The 25,455-nt window shown below is 42.4% G+C and overlaps 1 protein-coding gene across 4 annotated transcripts in view; it reads right to left on the reverse strand.

Annotated features, from left to right (window-relative positions):
- The window catches only part of TLN2 (talin 2), a 357,752-nt gene that overhangs the window by 210,615 nt on the left and 121,682 nt on the right, over positions 1-25,455 (reverse strand). For 3 of the 4 annotated variants that reach the window (XM_050966960.1, XM_050966962.1, XM_050966959.1), the window contains exon 2: positions 17,888-17,973. The exons of the other annotated variant lie outside the window; for it this stretch is intronic. The gene's annotated coding sequence lies outside the window, so the exon portion shown is untranslated. The remainder of the gene's footprint in view (positions 1-17,887; positions 17,974-25,455) is intronic. 4 annotated transcript variants of the gene reach the window in all.

The raw sequence follows: 25,455 nt of genomic DNA on the forward strand, positions 1-25,455 counted from the left end.
ACTCTTCTACACCATTTAAGTTAATTTCTAGAACAATTCACATCTTCCCTGCTAAAGCAACTAAATAGCATCAAAGTGGAGCTATTTTTAATCACAATTTGATAAAAACAGGCTTACTTCTTATGCTGGTGGGAGAGTATCAAGATTGTATAAATGTATAATTTAAACTAAGTGATTAAATGACTCACTTTATATCAGAAGGATACTGTATTTCTTTATAACCAATAAAACTACATACTTACCCCAAAATGGCAGTAGGTGTTTCAGTCCACTGAACATAAAATGAAATGTATGACAATAAAGGTAACATCTGAACCTACAGAAGCCCAATATGGTGATATCCCTATCTCACGGAGCTGGAAGGGACCCTGAAGGGTCATAAAGTCCAGCCTCCTGCCTTCACTAGCAGGACCAGGTACTGATTTTGCTCCAGATCCCTAAGTAGCCCCCTCAAGGATTGAACTCACAAACCACTGTGCTATCCCTCCCCCGACTCCGAAAGATTCTGGTCTAGCATCTCAGCGTGCACTTTTAAATCACCAAACAATTTGAATCTAGTGAGAGCTGAAATATAGCTCTCACTATAAATTTACAGCACGCGTATTTTTGGAACTGAAGCCAGTGACACTCCATACTAAAAGCACAGGGAGCACAGAGGCAAGTCTTGGCTCAGTTATGTTAATGCAACCCCACTGAGGCTGCACCAGTGTAAGAATAGAATTTGGAACAAAGCTTTATTTTTACTAAGCACACGCCCATCCACCTTATTTAAAAATATGAATGGTCATATCCAATTGAAAAGAAATCCGTCTGCTCATAAGCTCACTTTCCAGCACTATTTTTATCTATGGATTTTGAAACTCAGTTCATTGTATGCAGTGGCTCTACTAATCAAGATTATCCAACTGCATATTTTGACTAGACGGCTGAAGTGTCAAAATAAGTGGGTCTCATTTCTGAAGTGCTGCATTCAGTTTCAGCATCAAGACAAACCTCACAAAGAATTTAGCTTTTCTGTATTGTATCAGTATCTGCAGCATTCGAAACACATGGAGATCTATGATTTTTGTTGTCTAGGAACCCATGAAGACATCCACTAACAGTTAAGTTGTCATTATATGGGTGGCAGGGGAGGGAAGAGAAGTTGGGGGATCAGGTGAGGCAGGTTTGGAGGTAGGGGAGTAGGTGCGGGACAGTGGGAATGGGGATGAGAGTGGCAAGATGAATGGAGGAGAAATGGGGCAAGGGCACATGTTAGCCCCATATTCTCCTTTCCTTTGTATGTCCAGATCTGAGAGACTCTTGACCTGCTAGGAGGTCTGAGCCTCTCTCCTTGCCTCCCTTATATGAGCTGGGACATGGAGGACCTTGTCTCTCTATAGTTGTCTGAGCCCCTCTCACTGCACGCAATATGTATGCTAGGATCTGGGGATCCCGTGCCCATATATAGGGCTTGGCAGAGTAAAGATGTGTGTTGATGGGCTGTATTGGGTCACTGCTGAATGAAGGCAAGTTAAGGTTGCCAGGGCAACCTTAACTGTGCATTTCTAGTTTTCAGAAGTTTGATTTCTGCTCAAATAAACATTCTGCAAGGCGATGATATACCACCAACCAACCATAACTCTGTGTTAACATACCTTTTTCCTATTGGATAAAGCCTTTATGTTTACCCTACACAAAGCTGAGCATACTGCATTCAATACTGAATTTGTAAAGACATATATTTTAGACCCATTAAAAACATGACCACTACAGAGTTGCCGAGTAGAAGTAGACTCAAGATAGAAGCCATTTTGGGAAAAGGATAAATAGGATCTCTCTAAGAGGGAAGAGTGGTCCCTAAAATGATTGCCATAGGAGGCGTCTAATAGCTATGTCTACACAGGCCTTTCTTCAGGAGATGTGAATGGTAAGGAACCATCTAGATTCATTCTTGCAAGGGAAAAAAAAGATGACAACTTGTTTGGGGCATGGTTTAAGGATGTAACTTACACAACTGAAGTGTACTAAACCATTTTAATTCTTTAGTGAGAATACAGTGGTATCAAACGTTCTAGTAACTAGGTTTCTACCAGTTCCGCTCAGTGAAATGAAAGTCAGAATTTCGCATGTTCATTCCCATTCTCAGTGAGAGCAGGACTTAGCTCCGAATTAATTTGCAAATAGTACCAACTTTTTTAGAAGTGTTTATCAGCTATATTTATCATAATCTCTGATTTAATCAAAGGCACACTGAAGATTAAGACTACTATATCCTTTAGTAGCTCAACTCTTCTCTCTGGTGATTGTTCTAATTAAAAAGTATGGCAAAGTTTTTATTTAATGACTTATGAAAAGCAGATCTATATTCAGGATTTGCGTTTCACACTAACATAATCTCTTAATACTATCAACACAGGACCACAATAAACCACAGTAGTGGTAACTGGTTAGTTTAAGCTACATGTGTGCACATTTTTCAGATGAATCACTGTGCCTAAAGTGACTAGCATAGTACCAAAATTAAATCAGGTTTTTCAATACTCACAAGAGATGGAGGACCAAAGTTCATGGAAATAAAAACAAATTGTTTATACAAATATTAAGTAAAATGGCAAATGGTTGAACTTTACTATTAGCATCCTGTAACTCATAACAGAGAGTTCTCCAGGATGCTTCTATTCCTGCCCTGCCCTGTACGATTTTCAAATGCAGCCAGCTCCCACTTTAGCCAAACTTATAATGATCTCAATCATACTTCCATCTCCTTTCTGCTCGAGCTCTGGAACACTCCAGTCTTGATCCAAATTACCACTATAATATACAACACACTGTGCCAGGTGTGCTTCCCCACGCTCACCATAATGGAGTTAACATAGGTCAGATGGGCCAAGTAACCTGTTAGGCTGCAGGCTGGTGGATATTTACACTGAGAGGAGAGCCCTAATTAATGGACCCTCACCAGGGGACAAACAGGAGGGGCTTCTATAAAACCAGGGTGCTGGGAGGAGAGCTGCAGTCACTCCCTCTGGAATAAGAGAGAGAAAGGGGCTTTGGACCAAAGAGGAAGGGGTTTGTCTAGCAGACCCAGGAGATAGGGGTTTAGATACGGTGGAGGATACTAACCTGGGATAAGTAAGGTTGGGAACAGTCCCGGGGAAAGGCAGGAAGGTTTGGGGAGTACAGACTTTGGCTGCCAGACTTTGACTTTGGCTAGTGCCCGGACTGGAACCCAGTGTAGATGGCACGCCTGGGTTCCCCTACCAGCCACTGAATGTGTGGCACAAGCTGTGGTGTGACCTTGAAGACTGTCTGGAACCATACATCCCAGTCACTGAGGGGGTGACTAACCCAGGGCAGTGGAGCTAAAGCTTTCCTTGTTGCTGTGGAGGACTTTGATAGAACCCCGGAGGAGGAGAACTATTGTGATTTGGCCAAAAGGCTAAGCCAGCAAGATGAGGCACTGCAGCGCTGGAGGAGCAAGAGAGGTCACATAGCAAGATGATGGGCTGAGGAACTGCAAGAAGAGGATGTCAGGCTGAAAGGGCTAATCCCAGAGCAACCAGCAGACAATGACCCTAGTGGTAATAGTGAAACTCATCACACACACACCACCTTCTGTAGTAGTTCCCATGTCACTGTATTAACTTTAGGAACAAAGTAATACACCTAAGAAAGTACTTGCATGTTCATGGAGACCACAATAATAATCCTACCCCAAATATGTTTGATGATTCAGACTCAAGACATAATCCTGCCCTACAACATGCCCCCCCGTCCACTAGGTGCACAGAGAGCTCTAAAATGTTTGTATTGTGTTGTAGCCATGTTAGTTCCAGAATATTAGAGAGACACAAGATGGGGGAAATAATATTTTATTGGAGTAACCTTTGTTGGTGAAAGAGACAAGCTCGAAAGCTACACAGAGCTCTTCTTCCCTTGTGGCAGGCAAAATAGTGATATACACAACAGTGTTTTCAACAATGGCTCCCAGTAGGTAACAAACAGCAGCTGACTAAAATATGCATTCACAAAAGTGTCTTCATTAGTCTCTAATGGGAAAAGACCACACAAAAACACAATGCAAATTTCAATAGTTGCCAAAAAAATGTTTTCCTGTTTGAAAGCAGTACCAGCTGTTTAAGACGTACTATGAATGCAGCTGCTGATCACTGCATGCAATACCTAGAATGCCAATATATTTTCACATGGTGCTGCAGCAAGCTTAATCAGGTTCAATGTATGCTCCTTTCACATAACCACGTTAGCAGCTGCATGGGGGATTATATTCTTTAACCATTTAATACATACTCAAACAGGAATTTAGAGACTAAATGCAAGGTATTGTAATGATTTTAATTCTCAGGATTCTCCATTCTCAGCCATGAAACAGAATGTGTACTCTAATTACTAGGAATATTTAGCTTCTCTAAAGGAATCCTTTTCTGGAAAGGGGATAGTAGGAAATTGTTAGCTAGGAAGAAGATATGAGGATGGGATGAGGAAGGTGGGGCTCGGGGCTCATTAACTGGGGAACATTTCAGACTGGGGAACTTCATGGGGTGAAGGGGCACTTGTGGATGCTGGAGTGTTCAGTAATTGGCCGAGGTTAGGGTACTGAGGGAAGTAGGAAACTTCAGCAGCTGGTTAACTGGGTAGATCAGTCACTGGGTGTACAGTTGAGTCAACTCTTCATTGCAGTTTATGGAGGATGAACTACTTGTGTTGTATGTTACAGTTCTTCTGAATTTTAAATAAATACAACCCCCCACTACATCATACAAGACACAAGTACTTCCTTTGCAGTGGCAAATGCAGAAAAGAGAACACTTCCCCGTGTGCAGATTTAAATAGCTTCACAGGATGTGTCAATAGCTCGCAAAAATACACAGCAGCAATAAAAGGCCTCCTACAAAAGAAAAAATCAATATACCACAAGCACTTGGGGTTAATAATTTTATATAAGACCTTATTTAAGGGTATTATACTAAACAACTTCTATAATGTATAACATACAACTTTTAATTGTCAAATGCAAGAATGACACATGGTACACAAAAGTTAAAATGACTAAATCCAGAGTCTGTTTCACAAAGGCTGAACATCTTTGTAAGTGACAGTAACCATGAAATGGAGAATCAATCAGTATGATACAGATGTGTGATATTTAGAACTGTGGTTCAATACTGGGACTGCCTCCAAAATCTCCTTCACTTCACCCATGTCCTCCTCCCATTTAGCATTATGAGAAGAGCAGGGTGGTTACAACCAACATGAGTTTGCAGTCCCCAAATCAAACCCTCCTGTCATATTCTGACCCAGAACGTATTCCATCTCTGGAGAGAAGCATGCAGAGCAAAACAGTGCTGGTCGGGGAGGCACTCTGCAAAGGCAACGTCACAAGAAAAACCACTGCCTTTTCCTAGCTCAAACATGCGATTCAGAATTTGGACATGAGCAAGCGAACACACACTGGCTTGCAAGAGGAGCTCTTGAAGATGAAGGGAAAAGTCAAGACTTGCAGATGCAAACTGGACTAAAGAACTCGGAGGGGAGACAGCTCGGTGAGGAAAGTGCCCAGAGGGAAGCATGTGACTACAAAATCCAGGCAGAGGAAAAGACCAGCTAGTGAAGGAAGAGCTCAGGAACAGGTGCGCTGCGTTGGAAAATGAAGGGGCACAGCAGGCTGTAATTGAAGGGAGGGGGTGGGGCAAGGAAGAAGAGAAGAGCAGCTAATCCTGTAAGAAGAGGGGAAGAGCCAATGAAGATACCCAGAGTTCAGAGCTCAGGAGGATACAGGATGACTTGCAGAAGATTGCAAGAGACAATAAAGGACAAGAGGACTCGCAGCTAGAAAGAACAGGAGAAAAACCAGAGATATAACAAGTCAGATGGCTGTGGTCCCCACTAAGTCTGTTTGGGAGGGGGGTTTCACTAAACAGGTTGAAAACCAGATTCAACAGCACTGCAGAAACCACAATGGATGTTAAATAGAGACTGCTACCATTATGGTAAAGAGAGAAGTGTTAATTACACACACTGTTTTGTTGTGCTATAGTTCAATTAGATAATTAGTCTAGTGCGTTGACACTTCCTGCCTGCTAACAGGAGGTCAAATCTATCACTTCACTGAATGCGCTCACAGGGAGATTCCAGCAGCAACATTCCTGAAAAGCTTCAGCAAACATTAACCCACCCTTCTGATGATGCCTGGGTCCATTACATACTTGTATTTCTTTTTCTCAGCAAAGCTTATTTCCATGCATCATAGATCCACAGGGTCTAGTCTATGCTCCAGTCCCTTGAGAGTGACCCCTGTAGGGTGCTGGGCCCAAGGGACCTACACAGGGGCAGGCTGAGACTCAAGCTCAAATCCCTGTATGTCTATAGAAAAGTTCTGTCTAATGTAGGCCTGGGCCCTGTCTCCAGGGATCCCTGAGGAGTGGAGGGTTCGAGCCTGAATCCCATGCATGCTGGGACCCAAACTCCATTGTTTTGCAGTGCGGACAGAGCTTGGGCCCCAGCCCCCTCCCCTCACTTGGGCCCTGAGAGTCTGCCAACATGATTTCTTGGTCCCATGGGACATCATCCTTTGTCCTTTCTAGCCCAAGACTGGCCAATCAACTTCCAGGAAATAGAAGAAACCCCCTAGATCAAGTAGAGCTGCTCAGCATTTAACCTTTCCATTCTGTCCTGATCACTGGATTGCAAGAAGAATGAACATTCTTCTGTATTTCCCCATGTTAAGTATCCTCACACCTTCTTGTCAAACTGTCTTGAATGGGCTATCACTACAAAAGTTTTTTTCCTCCTACTGACAATAGCTCATCTTAACTAATTAGCTTATATATATATATATATATATATATATATATATATATATATATATATATATATATATATATATATATATATATATATATATATATATATATATATATATATATATATATATAAATAAACCCAGGAGAGGAGTGGAGGTGGGCCAGCAAGTGCCGGATCAGGCAGACAAAGTGACCTGTGCTCACAGCGATTCCCAAGGCAGCTTTGCCACCAAAGCAGCTGCAGCACTTTCTGGGTCTCTACTCAGAGGTAGCGGGGGCTGGAACTGTCAGCCCTTCCAGCAGCAGGGATCAGGCTGTCAGTACCCCCTGCTCAGGCTTCACCAGGCCCCCCAGGGGTTAGTCTCCCTCCCTCTGGTTATTTTTAGTAGAAGTCACAGAAAGGTCACAGGTTTCCATGAATTTTTGTTCATTGCCCATGACCTGTCCCTGAGTTTTACTAAAAATATCAGGGACAAAAAATCTTAACCTTACTCATGAACAAAAATTAATTACAATTGGTGATATTAATAAAAATCTCCATCTGCCTTTTACTAATGCAATTAATAAAAGGAGTGTCATGAACTGTTTTGATTTTCAGAGTATACTTATTTATAATTTATTATTAAATACTGTGCTAAATGCAATCCTAGGCATATGAATATTGAAGAACTGTATTCATTTGACATTACACAACCTAAGCTGACACTAGAATTCTTATACATAAATATGAGATCACTTGACCCACTTTTTAAAGGCTTTTGCGTCCCCGTTGTCCACACTAATCTGCAATGACATTTAGACATTCCTACAAAAACATTCCATTATATGAAAAATGCATGGTCTCTTATGCCATTTTACTTTATTTGCTTATACAAACTCTCATCATTTCCCAAAGGTTTACCTTACAGCCACTGCTCAAGGCCAAAAGAAAGTCAAATTATGTTTTCTTATAACTTTTTATCCCTCTTAAGTCTAGCTACTAACCACTATATCCTACTCATTCATATTTTACTTTAAAATGCCAAGTAGATGTCCTCAGGGTTTCAAAATGAATTCACATCACACCTTAATGATGTAGGATATGAACTTGATTCAAAAAAGAGAAAATGAGATTAAAAATGAAAATCAGGCAGCACAGAAAGAACAAACAAGCTGTTACAAATGATAATGTCCACTGCTGGCAGAAATCTCGATTCATTCCGGTTCCCCACTTGTTATGAGATGGTCACTTTCAGGGTCTTATTTCAAGTCCCCCAACTCATAGCAGCTGCTGCAACTATCAGTAGTGAGATATTAACCAAGGCTGGAGGTTTTATCTCTGGACTTAATACAGTGGGTACAACAAAGAGGCTAGAGCCCTGCAACTCAACGCAACTCAACCTGACAAGACCTGATTATTACACAGATGTAACCACAAGGGCTTTAGCCTCCAAATTAGTGGCTTCTGTATCAATTCAGACCAATATTAAAGTATCTTTTAAAATAGAGGTTCTCAAATTTCATTGCACTGTAACCCACTTCCGACAACAAAAATTACTACACAACCCTTGTGTCCTGTATTACTCTAGATTCTAGAGCAGAGGTGGGCAAATTACGGCGCACGGGCTACAGCTGGCCCGTGGGACCGTTCTCCTTGGCCCCTGCGATCCTGGCCCGGGAGGCGCGCCACCGGCGCAATGCTCTGGGCAACGAGCGGCGAGCTCCTGGGGACAGCGCAGCTCCAGAGCCTGGCCTGACCAGGTGTTATGAGCTGCGCGGTGCATGGCTGGCTCTAGCTGGGCAGCGTGGCTGCCTGTTATGGTGCAGCTGCACTGCCAGCCACTGGTGCTCCAAGCAGCGTAGTAAGGGGGCAGGGAGCGGGAGAGGGGGGTTGGATAGAGGGCAGAGGAGTTCAGGTGGTGGTCAGGGACTGGAGGTGTGGATAGGGGTCGGGGCAGTCAGAGGGCGGGGAACAGGGGCACTGAATGGGGGCGGAGGTTCTGGAAGTGGTCGGGGAGAAGGGGTGGTTGGATGGTGCAAGGGTCTTGGGAGGGGCAGTCAGGAAGGAGGGAGGGTTTGGATGGGGCAGCTGGGGGCAGTCAGGGGCAGAGGTTCCGGGGGCGGTCAGGGGACAGGGAAAAGGGGTGTTTGGATGAGGCAGGAGTCCTGGGGGGGGGGGGCAGTCAGGAAGGAGAGGGGGTGTTGGACAGTTAGTAGTGGGGGACAGTGAGGGGCGGGGGAGTGGTCAGGGAGAAGGAATGGTTGGATGGGGCAGGGGTCCTGGGGTGGGAGGGGCAGTCAGGAAGGAGAGGGGGGCTGGATGGGGCGGCAGGAGGCAGTTAGGGGCAGGGAGTTCCAGGGGCAGACAGGGGACAGAGATCTGGGGGGTGGATAGGGCAGAAGTCCAGAGGGCCCATCAGGGAACAGGGTGGGTTGGGTGGGGCAGTCATCCTGGGTGGCAGTCAGGGGCGAGAAGCGGGGTGGGGTGGCGGGGTCGCACCTGCCTGGCCTAACTGGCCCTTCATACAATTTCTGAAACCAGATGCAGCCCTCAGGCCAAAAAGTTTGCCTGCCTCTGTTCTAGAGTCTAGAATCAAGGCTGGTGTTACTGGGCGGTAAGCAGGGCAATCGTCCGTGGCCCCATTCCACAGGGGGCTGAGTGAACTTAAGTTGCTCATGTGTTGGATTCAGCCCTGAGCAACGGGGCTCGAACTTCAGCTTCTGCCCCCAGCGGCAGGGAGTAACACTAGCCCTGGTGACCCTATTAAAAGAAACTCGGATCCACAGTTTGAGAATCACTGGTTTAAAAGAATCTTTGCTATTTGCACCAGTTATGGATTATTTGAGGTCTACAAAAAAATGTAGAAGGCCACTCGAGGGCCCTTCTAGTTAGTGCTCACTAATGTCATGTGAAAGGTTTTATTCTCAGGTCAAATTTCTTACTCCCTAGGTCAGTAGAGACTAGGAGGTCTGAGAGGGACGTATGCTCATGACCTGACAACAAGTATCGGATCCAGGAGGGGAAAACAACTGGATCGTCTCAGGCTTGGGTCAGTTATCCTTTTTCCCTGTCCGTGGGGTCAGTGTGGCTGCATGTCCCGCTCCTGCCAGATACCGCCACCGTGCATGCTGCATAGCAAATGTGCGGAGGAATTCAGCCCCTCATACCACAGTGCACACACCACGAAGCAGGGGGCAGCAGCTGACAGGAGCAGTCCAGGCATGCAAGTGCACATAGCTGTCATGCTGACCCCACGGACCTAAAAATTAGGCCCACGCAGACATCTAGGATAGGGTACTGAATGAGACTCGAGAGATATGTGTTATGTCACAGATCTACTGTACAGCTGTAAATTCAGGCAAACCATGCATAATAATTTCATGCATGATAGCACAGGTACTGGTTCTGAAACAACAACTATCACCACACAGAATATCGTTTCCACTAGGAGGAGAAGATTAATTGATTAAATAAACCTTAGAAATGACAGATGAAATGGCTCAGATGAGGACCTAAATGAGTAAAATTTGATTGCATTTAAAGGCTTTATTTTAAAAAATAGGTCATATTTTAATGTGTTAGTCTCTTTAAAGAACTGGTTTGTCCTTCGAACTGATGCTTTGTGATGTGGAATGAATAAATGAAGGGACATCTCCAGAATTAAGATATTTAGGTATGTTGATTACAACCCAAGAATGGTAATATTTTAAATTTAACAACCTAATTCCCCTTCTTTTTCAGGTATTTCCTTGCTCGTATCAGTACTGTGTTTCCTGTTCTGTTGTTGTAATTCTCAAAGTGATACTCTCTTGACTGGTAGCTAAGTTCAAGAGTTTTCAGGAACTTTATTTTAAAGATAGTCATTCCACTGTCAGATAGTCCAACCTGAAGGACAAGATGACAAATCAGCTTTTCAGTTCAGCCAGGCTTGTTACTGCCAAAGACAGTCTTCTAGTCTGACAGCTAAATTATTTCTGAAACCCCAAAGGACCTATGATGGTATACATACGCTATTATAATGACCTAAGATCTTCCTGTCTTCGTCCCTTGAATGGAGATGGGGAAGTTTCTTATGGTTAAGCCAAGAATACTCCCACAATAGCACCTGTTCTGTCTGATTGCTACAGTAGTTACCAATCCAGGAATGATAGAGAAAGGCGACTGGGTAGTGGTGGGAAGGCATGGAGCAGTTTGCTTGGCCATATTTGTAACAGCACTTCTGACGCTAACCCTGATGACACTAATGCTCAGAATGACTGTGTTGTATGATCCATTTGTAGAATTCCTATTTACTTTCAACCAAACCAGCTGAATTCTTTGGAGTTTCTGATTCCGCTTTCCTTGAAGATGGCTGTGCAACCCAAGGGCCTTGAGATTTACCTTTCTACAATGCATGAATAGTTTTCAGTGATGGAACTCAGGAAGAAATCTCTAATCTCCATCTATTACGTCAAATAGGACATAATGGTGATTTCTCTGCTATTTCTAGCATATACTGTTATCCCATTGCGCCTATAGAACCATTCAGGCTCATTTTTTGATTACGTTTATTCTTTCAGTTTACCCGCATCCATATATCTGAAAGAAAAAATAATTTTAAAAAAGTTCCCTATTCAGACTAATACATCAGCAGCCCTCCAATTGGAGGGCTGATAAAAAAACTTATTTCATTTCACACACCAGATCAATCGTTACACTCTTAAACTTAATGCTGGGAATTGTCAGTGAACCAAGTTTCTACGTGAAGTCATCATTTTATTCATATCATATGCAGCATCACTCAAGTAAAGTGATATAAATTACCATCCTTCCTAACACAGCATCTATACTTCCTACTTCCACCCACAGGAGAGGAGAGAGGAAAAAAGATTAACCTTAATGGGGAGAGGGATAGCTCAGTGGTTTGAGCATTGGCCTGCAAAACCCAGGGTTGTGACATCAATCCCTGAGGGGGCCATTTAGGGATCTGGTGCAAAAATTTGTCTGGGGATTGGTCCTGCTTTGAGCAGGGGGTTGGACTAGATGACCCCCTGAGGTCCCTTCTAACCCTGAGATTCTATGATTTATTCCATCTCTCTTCTGACAGTTAAGATGGATGACTTGAACAAATGACAATAACTGTGTAGAGCAATATTTATTTAATGTAACTTTATCCAGATGCTTCAATATTGCACATATCCAATTTTTTTTTTTGGGGGGGGGAATAGAAAGGTGAGCATCTAGGCCCCCACTGGTCCCTACAATTTTTATAGCATGCTGGGGGAGCTTCAAAAAGAAGAAGATTGAGAACCCCTACTACACATCATAGAATACGCCTGAACAGTGAAAAACAAGCTCAAGTTGGGGAGCCTAAGCTTAAAATGCAACCATTTTCCCTGTCCTCTTGGATGCATTTTTTCCTAAACATCAAGAGCAAAACAGGAAATCAAAATGCTCCAGTGATTTTATTCTGAGTATCACTTACTCTACAGTTCACTTACACATACAGGCAGCAGCACTAGCTGTTCTTACTGTCAGAGAGGAGAGAAATCTGTGTGTACTTTGAGTGATTCACTTATAAATCAGACAAACAAGAACAAACTGCAAATATTTCCTAGGGATTTTCTTCTGGTTAAGCCAAGAATACTCCTGCAACAGCACCTGTTCTGTCTGATTGCTACAGCAGACACCAATCCAGCTCAGCCAGTTGTATAGCCAGACTTAATACATCTATATTAAGAGATGATTTCATCAACTTCTAAAATGAAAACTGACTAGATTTTTATCCACGTTATTTGATATCGTTAAGTTAAAGGATCCTTAGAATAATGGAACCACAAAATGGTCCTCAACTATTTAAGAATTGTTATAAGGCTATTTTCCAGCAGGCTTAGCACAGATAATAAGGATGCTTTAGAACAGTTAGAGTTAGCTTTACATTCATCTGAGTTACATACTCACATTTCTACCTTTTTTCAGAAGCCAGTGGAAATATCAGTTACCAACAATAAATTAAACAATGGCTGGAGGTGTACAGATATTGACACAGCTGCTCCTACATTCATGAGAGACCTGAGTCTCAACTAAACATTTGAGTACTTCATCTGTAATTCCACTTTAGGTACCCTTTCTGCTGTGGATAATAAGCAATAGCAACTTTAGTACCCCTATTCTGCTTGATTTAACAAGTAACTTGTATTCTTATTCTGCAAAACCTTGTCCAGCTAATCTGTTCTGTTTGGCATGACAAAAAGCAAGAGCAAGTGCTGTAAATAAAGGAAAGGGAAAGAACTATGTAGCACTGAAAATAAGGTAGTACAAACAACTGTGATTAGGTGAATGCAGAGACTGAAACTCTGCTGGAAATACAATAACTCCTCACTTAACGTTATAGTTATGTTCCTGAAAAATGCAACTTTAAGTGAAATGGTATTAAACGAATCCAATTTTCCCATAAGATTTAATGTAAAAGCGAGGGTTAGGTTCCAAGGAAATTTTTGGGGGTTAGACAAAAGGCATTATATACTGTACAGTACTGTACTGTCGTGCGGAGGTGCCCCTGTCTTACCCGTGGGGCTCAGGGCTGGGGGGTGCAGGGTCTGGGAGGGAGTTAGGGTGTGGGAGGGTGCTCAGGGTGGGGTGCAGGGTCTGAGAGAGTTAGGGTGTGGGAGGGCGCTCAGGGTGGGGTGCAGGGTCTGAGAGAGTTAGGGTGTGGGAGGGCGCTCAGGGTGGGGGTGCGGGAGGAGGCTCAGGACTGCGGCAGGCAGGAGGTGCAGAGCACTTACCTGGGGCAGCTCCTGTTTGGTGCAAGGGGTGGCTCTGTGCGCGGCACTGCCCTCATGGCTGTGATTCTGGGAGCTGCCCACCCTACCCCAGCAGGCAGTCCACCTGGAATGCAGGGGCTTCAGGGGCTGCAGGGCCCTCGGCTAAGGGGGCCTCAGAGCCCTGGCCTGCAGCTCTAAAGCCCCTTTCAGAATGTGGCCCTGAGAGCATGGGCCGGAGGACTCAGGAGGAGCAGGGGCAGCCGCGCATCCAACGGCTGGGGAGAAGCAGCACTTTCCTCTTCAAAGTGCCGCTTCTCTCCAGCCGCTGGCTGCATGGCTGCCCCTGCTCCTCCACGGGCTGGAGGATTCAGGAGGAGCAGGGGCACCCGCACAGCCAGCAGCTGGAGAGAAGCAGCACTTTCCCCTTCAAAGCACTGCTTCTCTCCAGCCAGCTTTGAAGGGGAAAGCACCGCTTCTCTCCAGTTGCTGGTTGCGCTGCTGCCCCTGTTCTTCCTGAGTCCTCCAACCCATGCTCGCAGGGCCACAGGGCCCCCTTAGCCCAGGGCCCTGCAGTCCCCAAAGCCCCTGCATTCCAGGGGGAGGCACCTTTCTCACTTCCTCCCTCCCTCCCAGAAAGTCCTAAGCACCACCAAACAGCTGTTTGGCGGCAGGGAAAGCGCTGGGAGGAAGGGAAGGGGAGGAGGCAGAGAAAAGGAACTTGTGCAATGCTCCCTTGTAAAGTCAACCAAACGACATTATAAGGAACATTGCACAACTTTAAATGAGTATGTTTCCTAACGGAGCAGCAATGTAACTTCGAAACAATGTAAAGTGGGAGGACATTAAGTGAGAAGTTACTGTACAGCAAAATCTTCCATTTCCAGCAGGCCTTTTCACAAAGACTTTCACTAGACTATGCTCCCTTTCCACTGCCAAAAGCATCAATTAACCAAACAATCCTCAAAACAAAATCAATATTAAATAAAGTTACTACAATTTTTAAAAACACCTGCTTTTATCCCACCATGGGAGAAGTCCCTGAGACTTCATGACATCTACCAGAGACTTGGCTACTACTATCAATTTTACAGAAAAGGTGCTCAGATACTACAGTGATGGGTGGCAGGAAAAAAACAAAGATTGTTAACATACTAGACCACTGGTTCTCAAACTTTTGTATTGGCGACCCCTTTCACACAGCAAGCCTCTGAGTGTGACCTCCCTTGTATATTAAAAACATGCTTTGAATATATATATTTAACACCACTATAAATGCTGGGGGCGAAGCAGGGCTTGAGGGTGGAAGCTGACATCTAGCGACCCTGCATGTAATAACCTCACAACCCCCAAGTCTGTACTAGACTATGAGGAGCAATGGCTCCAACCATGGCAGCGAATGCTCAATTAAGGGACCTTTTGGAAGTGCCCTATGACTGTGTTGCTGTGGCTGCTGAGATAATAAAGTAAATTGTAGTGCCACTGCTGCTTTGGAGACTTTCCACTGATTGTGCGGATTTGTCCCCTTCCTTTTCTGGAGTAGGGTGGCATCCCAAGCTCCCCAACTGTACAGTCTATCCAGAATTGAGAAACTTTCTAGCCTGACTGGGAAATATTGAAGAAACTTCTTTAGTTAAACTAGAGAGAATTTTATGAGCTTGGAAGCATTTACATTTCCTAATCAGTATATTGTCACCATTCTAGGCAGTGTGCAATATGAACATATACAAGTATTTTTGTCAATTGAAGACTTCAGTTGGCCAAATAACTTTGTGATAGAGCTTTAGACTCATGGGCTCCATAGCCACACAGACATTCCTCTACCATGCAAGCATTTTTAATTGAGGACCAACACTTGTTTTTAGAAGGCTGTCAAAAAATAGCACTCCTTTTAATTCATAAAAGGAGTGTTTTATACCAAATGTCTATCAGGAACTTCATGAAACAAGCAGCCCAAGGTCCTTCCCTGAGAAGCTTACAATTTCGAATTTAGATATCATATATGTGGGAAGAATCGAACAATTAAAAGCTGCCAAGGAAGGACAGAGTAAGATCATGTGGTGGTTCTGTCTTCACTTAAGTGATCCAAATTCTCATCTTATTCCTGAATACACAAGAATCCAAAGCACACATGATTAGCATGTAAACTGTAGATTCAAAGCAGGATGTCCAGACAGTCCTGTCACCTCCCAGCAAAAATCTTAAAATTGTTTCAACTCCTAAGTTGCCTGACCACTTCAGAGAATGACAAAGTGAACTGAAGTGACAAGTACAGCTGTAGCCATTTGTGTCCTTTCCACATAGTAACATGTCATTTTACACACATAGCTGCCATTAAAAAAACAACAAGATTCACTTCGGCCTGCTCAGAACAAAGTCACGACTGTACACAAGGCCTTAAAAAGAACAGGAGCACTTGTGGCACTTCAGAGACTAACAAATTTATTTGAGCACAAGCTTTCGTGGGCTACAGCCCCCTCCATCAGATGCATAGAATGGAACATATAGTCAGAAGATACATATACATACAGAGAACATGAAAAGTTGGAAGTTGCCATACCAAGTCTAAGAGGCTAATTAATTAAGATGAGCTATTATCAGCAGGAGAAATAAACTTTTCTAGTGATAATCAAGATGGCCCATATATTTGTTAGTCTCTAAGTTGCCACAAGTACTCCTGTTCTTTTTGTGGATACAGACTAACACAGCTGCTACTCTAATGCCTAAAAAGTCTCTGCATTCAAACAGCCTTTTCCACCATATGAAATTTGTCTGCTCATGATTTTCCCTGTTCCTTTTCCCACTTTTTGTAAAAAAAAAAAAAAAAGTCTACTAATATAGACCCCATCTAGTCATCTTCTGACTTGTAGTAACTCCTCATTTTACATCATCCTGGTTAACGTTGTTTCATTGTTACATTGCTGATCAATTAGAAAACATGCTCATTTAAAGTTGCACAGTGCTCCTTTATAACATTGTCTAGCAGCCGCCTGCTTTGTCCACTGCTTGCAGAAAGAGCAGCCTGTTGGAGCTAGCTGGTGGGGGCTCGGAACCAGGGTGCACCTGCAGCCACCCTAAGTTCCCTGTGCTGCAGCCGCCCAACAGGGTATCCCCGGGCAGTTCAGCTGTCCCTCCCCCCACTGCCATGTGCTGTGCCTGCCCCTCTGCCTTGGAGCTGCTCCTGGGAGCCTCATGCTTGCTGTGCAGAGGGGTGGGGGGGAAGAGGGATGCTGATGTCAGGGTGTCCCCCGCTCCCCACTCCTGTACCCCATCTCCACAGAGCAGAGGAGGGACAGGACAGAGTTCAGGACAGAGGGAGCTTGCTGGCAGCAGCTGCTGTCTCAACTTGCTGATCTACTTAAAAAGGCAGTGTACTGACAGTGGGGTCAGCATACTTAAAGGGGCAATGCACATCTCTGTCTGTCACACACACATGGTGTGTCTCTGTCTGTCTCTCTCTCTCTCTCTCTCTCTCACACACACACACACACACTACATGCACCCCCCCCCCCCTCACCACTGGCACTTTGGAAAATGGAGGGAATGGTGTGCTCCAGTGGGATAGCATGGGTTCATCATCATGTTCAGTTTCCACAGGAAATGTTTGCAGCCACTACCATGCTGTTTCTTCTCCCTCCATTCATGCTGCCTTGTAGAGTGTGAGGCTACATTAACAACTACATGTTAACGTTTGAGGGCTCAGCCGAGTGCTAGTTCATCATTTGGCAGCAAGGCATTCCCTGGAATTATGCCAACCTCTGACTCCACCACCTCAACCAAGCTTCACAATAATCATTGCTGTGTACGATATTGTTTGTTTAAAATTGTGTGTGTGTGTGTGTGTGTGTGTGTCTCTATAGCCTTTTGTCTGGCAAAAAAAATTTCCCTGGAACCTCAGGAACGTAACTACAACGTTAAACGAGGAGTTACTGTATTTGTTCCCATGCCAAGTAAAGATCTAGTCCTTCATTCCACTGCTTGAAGAAACCATTTACTGGATGTTTATACCCCAGGTTCCTCTTGGAGACAGTTGAAAATAGTGAGTAACTTGCATGGCCAGTGTAGTCTTCACTAATTAGACTCCTCTGGCCTCTATTCACTTAATGTTTATTTGAAGTCGACAATGCACTTGCACTACACTTACTCTTCAGCTTGATTTCTCTTTTATAACATATCCAGAACTTTGAGCAGTTCATATATTTTTCTAAATAAAGTACTATGGTGATTAAAGCCTCCAGGCAGAAGATAAATTGAAGAGATTCTTTAGAAGTATTAAAGTAAGTGTTAGATCACTAGAGCTCCCACTGAAGTTAAAGAACCATTAGCCGTTCAAATTTACAAGTAAAAATAAAGAGAAATCTTACCTCAAAATTTAAGTTCATTTAATTAAAAAAAACAAGGTTGGTTGAAAGTGTTGCTTGACCATAGGGAATATTTCCAGTCACCAGATCTGTAACATCAGGAAATAAATAAATTACTTTGTTATGCACAATCCATTCACTTCTAGTCTTCAAGTGCCTCATTGCAGCACACTGGGAAGGAAGTAACTCAGGAAAGTATGAGTTTCCTTTTTCTCCATGAGTCAGGAATTTTCAATGCCAATAAGAACAGAGCTGTTCAGATACAATTTTAAGAGAATTAAATTAAATGTAGGTCTCCACATCACATATGCAGACTGACATTTAAAATCTGGTGTTCAAAGAGACATGACCCAAGTGCAGCTCACTACCTTGACACAACTTATTAATATTGGTTTGAAACAATATTGGTTTTTAATATTGATACAATATTAATATAATGGTTTGAAACAAATAAGACAAAGGCTTTTAAAAAGACTGAAAAAGTAAATTGAATAACCTCTGTTTCTAATTTTAAAAAACAAAACCTTAGCATGCAGGTTTCTTTCTCATCTGCAAAGGACAAAAAACAAGTCACTGAGCCTAAACAAAAGTGAGGGCTGGTCCAGACTAGGGGAGGAAAATCGATCTTAGATACGCAACTTCAGCTACGTGAATAACGTAGCTGAAGTCGAATATCTAAGATCGAATTACTCATCCGTCCAGACGGCGCGGGATCGATGTCCGCGGCTCTCCATGTCGATTCCGGAACTCCGTTGGGGTTGATGGAGTTCCGGAATCGATATAAGCGCGCTCGGGGATCGATATAACGCGTCTAGATTAGACGCGATATATCGATCCCCGAGCAATCGATTTTAACCCGCCGATACGGCGGGGTAGTCTGGACGTGGGCTGAGTTATAAGTTTAAACTTAAACATCTTTTCTCTGAAGAACCATGAGAAGAGCAGTACTTGTTCTTTGAACACCAGCAAAAATTTACAGCTTGGTGTTCTTTGCTGTGGCAGCCTCTCCAATTGTAGCAATATGAAGGGACAAGAAGAAGCAAGCCCTCAGATATTCAGTGTGAATGGACTGTATTTTTTAAAATATGTATCTTTCTTGATCCTTTTCTTTAGTATCCATCCCAAGTTCTTGGCACTTTACAGTGACTGAAATATATATGATCACATTACTGCACTCTGTTCCACATTTTGACCATCTACGTTTTGGTTTGGTCTACATTTCTTTTTATAAAGAGAATGACATTTATGGCCTTGTCTGCACTAGAAAGTTGTACCCTTTTTGCCATATTAGTAAAATTAACTGCATCTACTTTACATGGATTGAACTACTTTATGTTGGTTAAGAAAATGATCTGTACCCGTATAGCTCTTCCTGTATGGGAAAGGAAATATACTATAATAGTATACGGCAACTTTATGCTGGCCTAACTGCATCCACATTAAAGATTGTACCAGTATAAATTATAACTGTATCATGTAAAAAAAAAAATCCCATTCCTAACCAACATAATTAGAGCAGTGCAACTTTCAAGTGTAGATCAGACCTATGGTAAAGCAACTAAAATATTCAACTAAACAGAGTCAAATAAAAGCAGCCATCCTGTGCCCCAAGGACTGCTCGCTTAAATTCAGGATCCTTCTGCTCAAAGTCATCTTTAATACACAGAATTTTGTATACATAATACATTCCCTTAGGAGGTTTGTGTACAAAGAATTTCGTTGGAATGCAGAAATTGCATAGGCGTTATTATAAACATGTATTCATATTACAATAGCACCCAAAAGCCCCGGTCAGTACAGGGCCCCGACGGTGCTAGGTCCCTACTTTCAAGAGATCACCATCTACTTTTTACAACTATATTTGTAGAAGTTATTTGATGCTACTCAAAAGCAAAGGTGTTAGCCCACAACTGCATCAAACTGCATCCAAATGTCACAACCATTCAATTTTAGATTCAACTGATCAGCTATCTGAGGTAGCATTAAGAATTACAATTTGTACAAATTTGAAAATTTCTAAAAGGTGTCAGTTACTTGACTTTAAATATTAGTGTCCAGTTAAGGTATTATGATCACCTGCATCTCACTACACCAACAGTGTATTTCACATTCACTGATACTAACAAAGAATTTAAAATGCCGGTAAGAGGCACAGTCTTGGGGCCTTCTTGGATCTCCAACTTTTTACATTATCATGCAATAATCAAGAGTGTTTTCACCTTAATTTGGTGACAGTTACTGTAAGCCTGGTCTTTTCCACATCTACACAGAAAACTAATTGTATGAAGAGTGTATTATATTTGGAGACCACTGAAACCTCAGCTACTGCACAAGGTAGCAGCCCACCACTTGGTGTTGCTCTTGCTAGTAGTATATGACGCCTGATACCCACATCCACCAAACATTTTCCTAGTTCAGTGTAAGATGCTGGTTTTGACCCAGGCTGTTTGGAAACTGGTCATCCTGGAGATTACCCCTCAATTTCTGTGATGCTCAAGCAAAGGCAATCAACTCTGGCACTCTAAAGATCCTGATGTAACCGGGGAGACCATGGTGGCGTAATGTTCAGTGAGAAGTTCCTGACTTAAACTTGCTCTGACAAAGCCAGTGTGCTGGCCTTCAGATCACTCTGAGAGGTGTATCTACTCAAACAAGCTTTATCCAGACCTATGGGAAAGTTTGTTGCACCTTTCACATGTGTGAGAATGTATTTGTTGCACATGCTAAATATGAAGATACTAGTAAAGAGCATTGAAGAAGAGAATTTTGGGTTTATTTTAAGTCTATGTCTTAAGCAGCTCCATGCTGCTGAAACTAGGAATTACCTGAACTTGTATTAGGGAACACAGAACATTTACATTCTAGGAAACAGAGATTTAATACACACTGTACACGTTTTATGGTTGGGTTTTGTTTTTGTTTTGTTTTGTTTTTTGGCTTTCACCCATGTTTTATTTTAGTATTCATCTGAATATTAGGCAGCCGTGGAAAGAACTTTGTATGTTTATTTTTCAACAAGATTTGTTGCCACTGTGACAGCATTTACTTTTCACTTCTTCTCAAAGTGATAATTAGAGCCAGAGTCTAAAAATGTATAATCATTGTTTGTTCATCCCATTGTCCTCATTTCCTGAAACGAAGCCAGAAGAGGAAACTGAACTGCCTAAAGCTTGCTCAGCACACTATCTGCCCTGAATCCTTCATAGGTCTACAACGTGACCCTGTTTGAAGTCTAACCTTTTTTATTGGAAAAAACATGAGTATATACTACATAAACCCAGATTCACCTACAACATGTAACAGGACCTTCTGACTGGCTTTTACACCAACTCTTATTTTTAGCTTAGCTGTAGTTTTATCACTGCAATATCCAATCATACAAAATTATTCATCTGAGTACTGGTGATCTTAGTCCAATGAAAATCAAAAAAGTAAAAAGTTAAGCACACTGCAGATTGTCTGATATTCCTAAATCAATACCCTTGCAGGAGTCTATACAAGACATATTGTACACTTGAGGTGGATGACTCATCTGTGGTTACAAAACCATTTCCTAGCGATCTCACATCATGAGTCTCAAAAGCAAGGTGGCTAACTGCAACAGACTTAAAGAAATTATGATTGCAGGTTTACTGAGATTACATGGACAGATTCTATCTTTCACTTATACTATGTTTTTGGATTTTGGAATATATTCCTGCCAAAGAATTTCCCTTGAGTTCATGGATCTTTTTCCTATTTATATGATGCTGTGGAAAAGCAGGATGGTCTAGCTAACAAAACATGGACTGCAATTCAGATACTCCTAAATTTTAGTCCTGGCTGTTGCACCAGTTTGAGGTATGGTCTTACCTATGTCACTGACTCTGTGTCTCAGCTTTCCCCGCTATGAAATGGGAATAATACTTCCCCATTTACACAAAGTACTATGAAGTTTAAATTAGCTATCAGCACTTCAGAATTGTTTCTTTTCCTTAGCAACAGGGCTATGTACATAAGGCTCTGCAGCCACTCAAAAGACTGTATTAACGATTGACAAGATGTCATACAAACTAAGATGACTGTTTGCTCCTCAGCCTGCCTCTTGAAGAGCATTGCAGGAGAGGCGGCTACGTAACTGACTACGAGTGGCGGAATTCAGGGCATGCAGCATCATGAAGGTCTCAAGGGGCTTGCACACCAATCTCGAGATGCTGGAGAAAGCAGCTGCCAAGCCCAAGGGTGTACAAAATGCAAGAGCAGAACTGCACTTTCATCACATTAGAGATCTTTCCCTACTGCTCAGCTCCTTAGCCCTGCAAGAAAAGAACCATGTCCCCTTGTGGCTTTGGACTTAGGTGGTAGCTACATACTGCACCAGGCTCCTTCTCTTTCCACAATGCCCCGCCCCCTCATTTCATTTGATTATTTACATTTGATGCTTTTGATCACACAACTTTCTCAGAACACTGCATACACAACACCCTTGTTATAACGCCCTTCACAATTATGAACCTTGGGCTATAGAAAACCTGGTCCCTGGATCCCACCTTGAGCCCTGCTGGTGCAGACAGGCCCTAGAGCTCCTCCAGCCCCAGGGCCATCTCCTCATGCTGCAGGGCCAGAAGAGCCGTTTGCCCTGGGTGCAGAGTAGCTGGGGGAGATGTCAGCTCGCATTGCGGAACTTGAGATGTCAGCTGCCTCCCCTCCGCTTCTGGGCTTGTTCACTATAATGAACCCCTGGCTATAATGAACAAATGGCTTGGATCCCCAGGGGTTCACTACAGCAAGGGTGTACTGTAATTCCATTACATTCTTCCACATCAACTGATGTGGGGAGGCTTACTATATATTTAGGTCTGATGTACAATGGGCTGTTCATCATATTACCATCCTTGCAAGGCAAGAAGAATGATATCACCCATAATTAAGAACGGTACCTGCCAGTCTGGTCAGGCATGCAACAGATCACACGGAAAGCAAAGTGGTGGCAATAAGCATCTACATAGAACCAAGGAAAAGAACTACTGATCTTTCTAAACAGTAATTCCATAGAAGCAATAGCCATGGAGCAAGCCAGTACTGAAAGCAATTAAGAGCAGTGCATTTATAGACAACGATACTGGTAAAATCTAACAATCACATAAGAAATTTCCTGTTCAGTTTAGTGCCTTGTATCTGTGTTAGACAAGATGGAAATTCCATCTCAACAGAAGTTTAGATAAAGATGTACGAATGAATCTCAGAAAAATATTTAAAAACTGAGCAAATTATTTCACCTCTACCTCAGTTCTCCCATTTTTATAGAAGGTAGGGAGGTAATTTAAGGTTTGTTATGCAATTTGAGACCCTTTGATAACACATTCCATATAAAGAAATACTATTTTATTAGAAACTTAAGTTAGTTGAGATTTTTAATGGTTAACCAGAAATGCAGATGGTACTTGTCAAGAGGTCACAACATCACGAGGCAGCAAGTAAATCAAATGAAGAAATACTGTGTCAGAAAATGCCGAAAGAGAATGTGTGCAAGGTGAAGCTATCCCTTAATTGGGTGCTTTTTAAAACAAAAAGAAACAACAAAATCTGAATGGTTACTGGAAGTATCCACACATCTCTCAGTAAGATCATGCTGAAAGTCATGCAAACTTACTTATTAAACACAGAAATAAATAAAATGAATTGAGTAGCCTTTTTTTTCTAAGGGGATCAAAATGTGGGATCTTCATATAGCAAGATTCACTGGTATTTAGCATATGGAACACACCTTAAACCAATACTCTGATTAAAATAATGACTTGTCTCTATAACAGAGTTACATAAAAATGGCTTCCCAAACCAGCAGATATGCCTCCTTGTATAAAAGAATAAACTAAAGCTATCAGTTTTGAAACTTGGACCAGATTCTGATTTTACTCACACCAGTGTAAATCCACACTGTTTAGTTCTGAGTTAACTACTAATTTACCCTGATGCGTAAGTGGAGGAGCACTGCTTCTCCCTTCCTTCAGAGCAAATCTGCTAAACCAACGTACATTACACTGGCATTGCTGGGAGTCGGTGGTATGTAATGATGCAGCTCTCCCGACACCAACATCAACTCCTTACCAGAGTGAACACTCCAGAACTTCAGCACCCACATCTGGATGAGAAAAGACACTTCTATGAACTTATGCAGAGACCAGAATTATTCACATCCCACAAATAGTTATCACTAACCTCAGCATGCCACTATCTTAGAGAGACTTAAAACCTAAGAGTTTCCAAATGGTTTTCATTTGGATAACGGTTCATTGCCAAAAGCCATTAAGATAAAGCTTTAAATATTTTATATAAAATGTTCCTCTAAGGTGCTATAACAACACTTAGCATGAAACATCAAGCAATCACACCAAAACACTTACTGTACTACTCTTGCTTAATAGGCAAAACACTGATTAAATTATGAGAGTCCAACCTCATTTACGCCTGAAACTACATTTCAGTTACAGTGACTGGGGGGTGGGAGGAAGCAGTACTAGGTGTTGCACTGTGCTCTGAAACCAGTAAGATGTTCTAGTTACACAAGTTGAACAAAATAATATTGTAAAAAAAAAATTTGCAAATTCTAATTGAACTCTGTCATATCTGACTAACTAAGCACCCCAAAGACCCAAATGTTTTGGCATTTTGCTTGTTAGGGACCAAAATAGCTTTTTTCTTACTATATCATCCGGGAAGCGTGTCAGTGGGATGAATGGAGAGGAAGAGAGAAAGAAGATTTTCTCCCAAATACCAGACAGTCCATAGATGCTAAAGGCAATTCATCTTCTTGCAACCAAGTTGAAATGATGTGTATGTTCTTTTGAAAACCAAAACGTAGTGTTTCTTTAATCACCTTTTATTTATTTGAAGTGCCACTCTGCAAGGCATTGTAGGGCTTGTCTGCTACGCATGAGCAGAAAGTTCATTTCATTGAACAAAATCCAGTTCAGAAAACAGAATGAATCAGCAACACTGTGTATCAGTGACTAACTATATATGGGCTTACCACTTGTTCCCCCATGTCCCATCTACTATCTTTACTTGTGCTATGAGGAAGCGGCTTTTGTCATTTCAATTTAGATTCCCCCAAAGACCTTGGGCAACCTGGTACCCAGTTCTGTTGCACACTTGAACCTGAATATTAGACCATGACTTGGGCATTAAACTGTTACTGAAAGAAGCATTTGTTGGAATGAACAGTGTGGTTCCATCTGTGAACAAGATTATAAGATTTGCATAGTTACCCGGATCTCAGACTAGTTATTCATATTGCAATGCAAAATTTTCAGCCACTTTCATTACAGAAGGGGGGAGGGATATTTTCTTAATTATTTTCTTTTCTTCTTTATATTCCTTTCTCTATCAGCAGATGAAGACAACTTTTTCATCTCAATAGGACATGTAAGGAAGGAAGAGCTCACCTGCTCAAAGAAATCTGGAATTTCAAGATCAGTACTAGCTAAAGCCAGCTTGAATATCTATGAAACCAAAAGAGCGACTGATCAAGAACATTGCACCAAGCACTCCAGGGAAGTGGTCTGGACAGGTACAGACGATCTCAAGAGATA

This window comes from Gopherus flavomarginatus, chromosome 9 (genome assembly GCF_025201925.1).
Source record: "Gopherus flavomarginatus isolate rGopFla2 chromosome 9, rGopFla2.mat.asm, whole genome shotgun sequence".
Classification (NCBI taxonomy): Eukaryota; Metazoa; Chordata; order Testudines; family Testudinidae; genus Gopherus; species Gopherus flavomarginatus.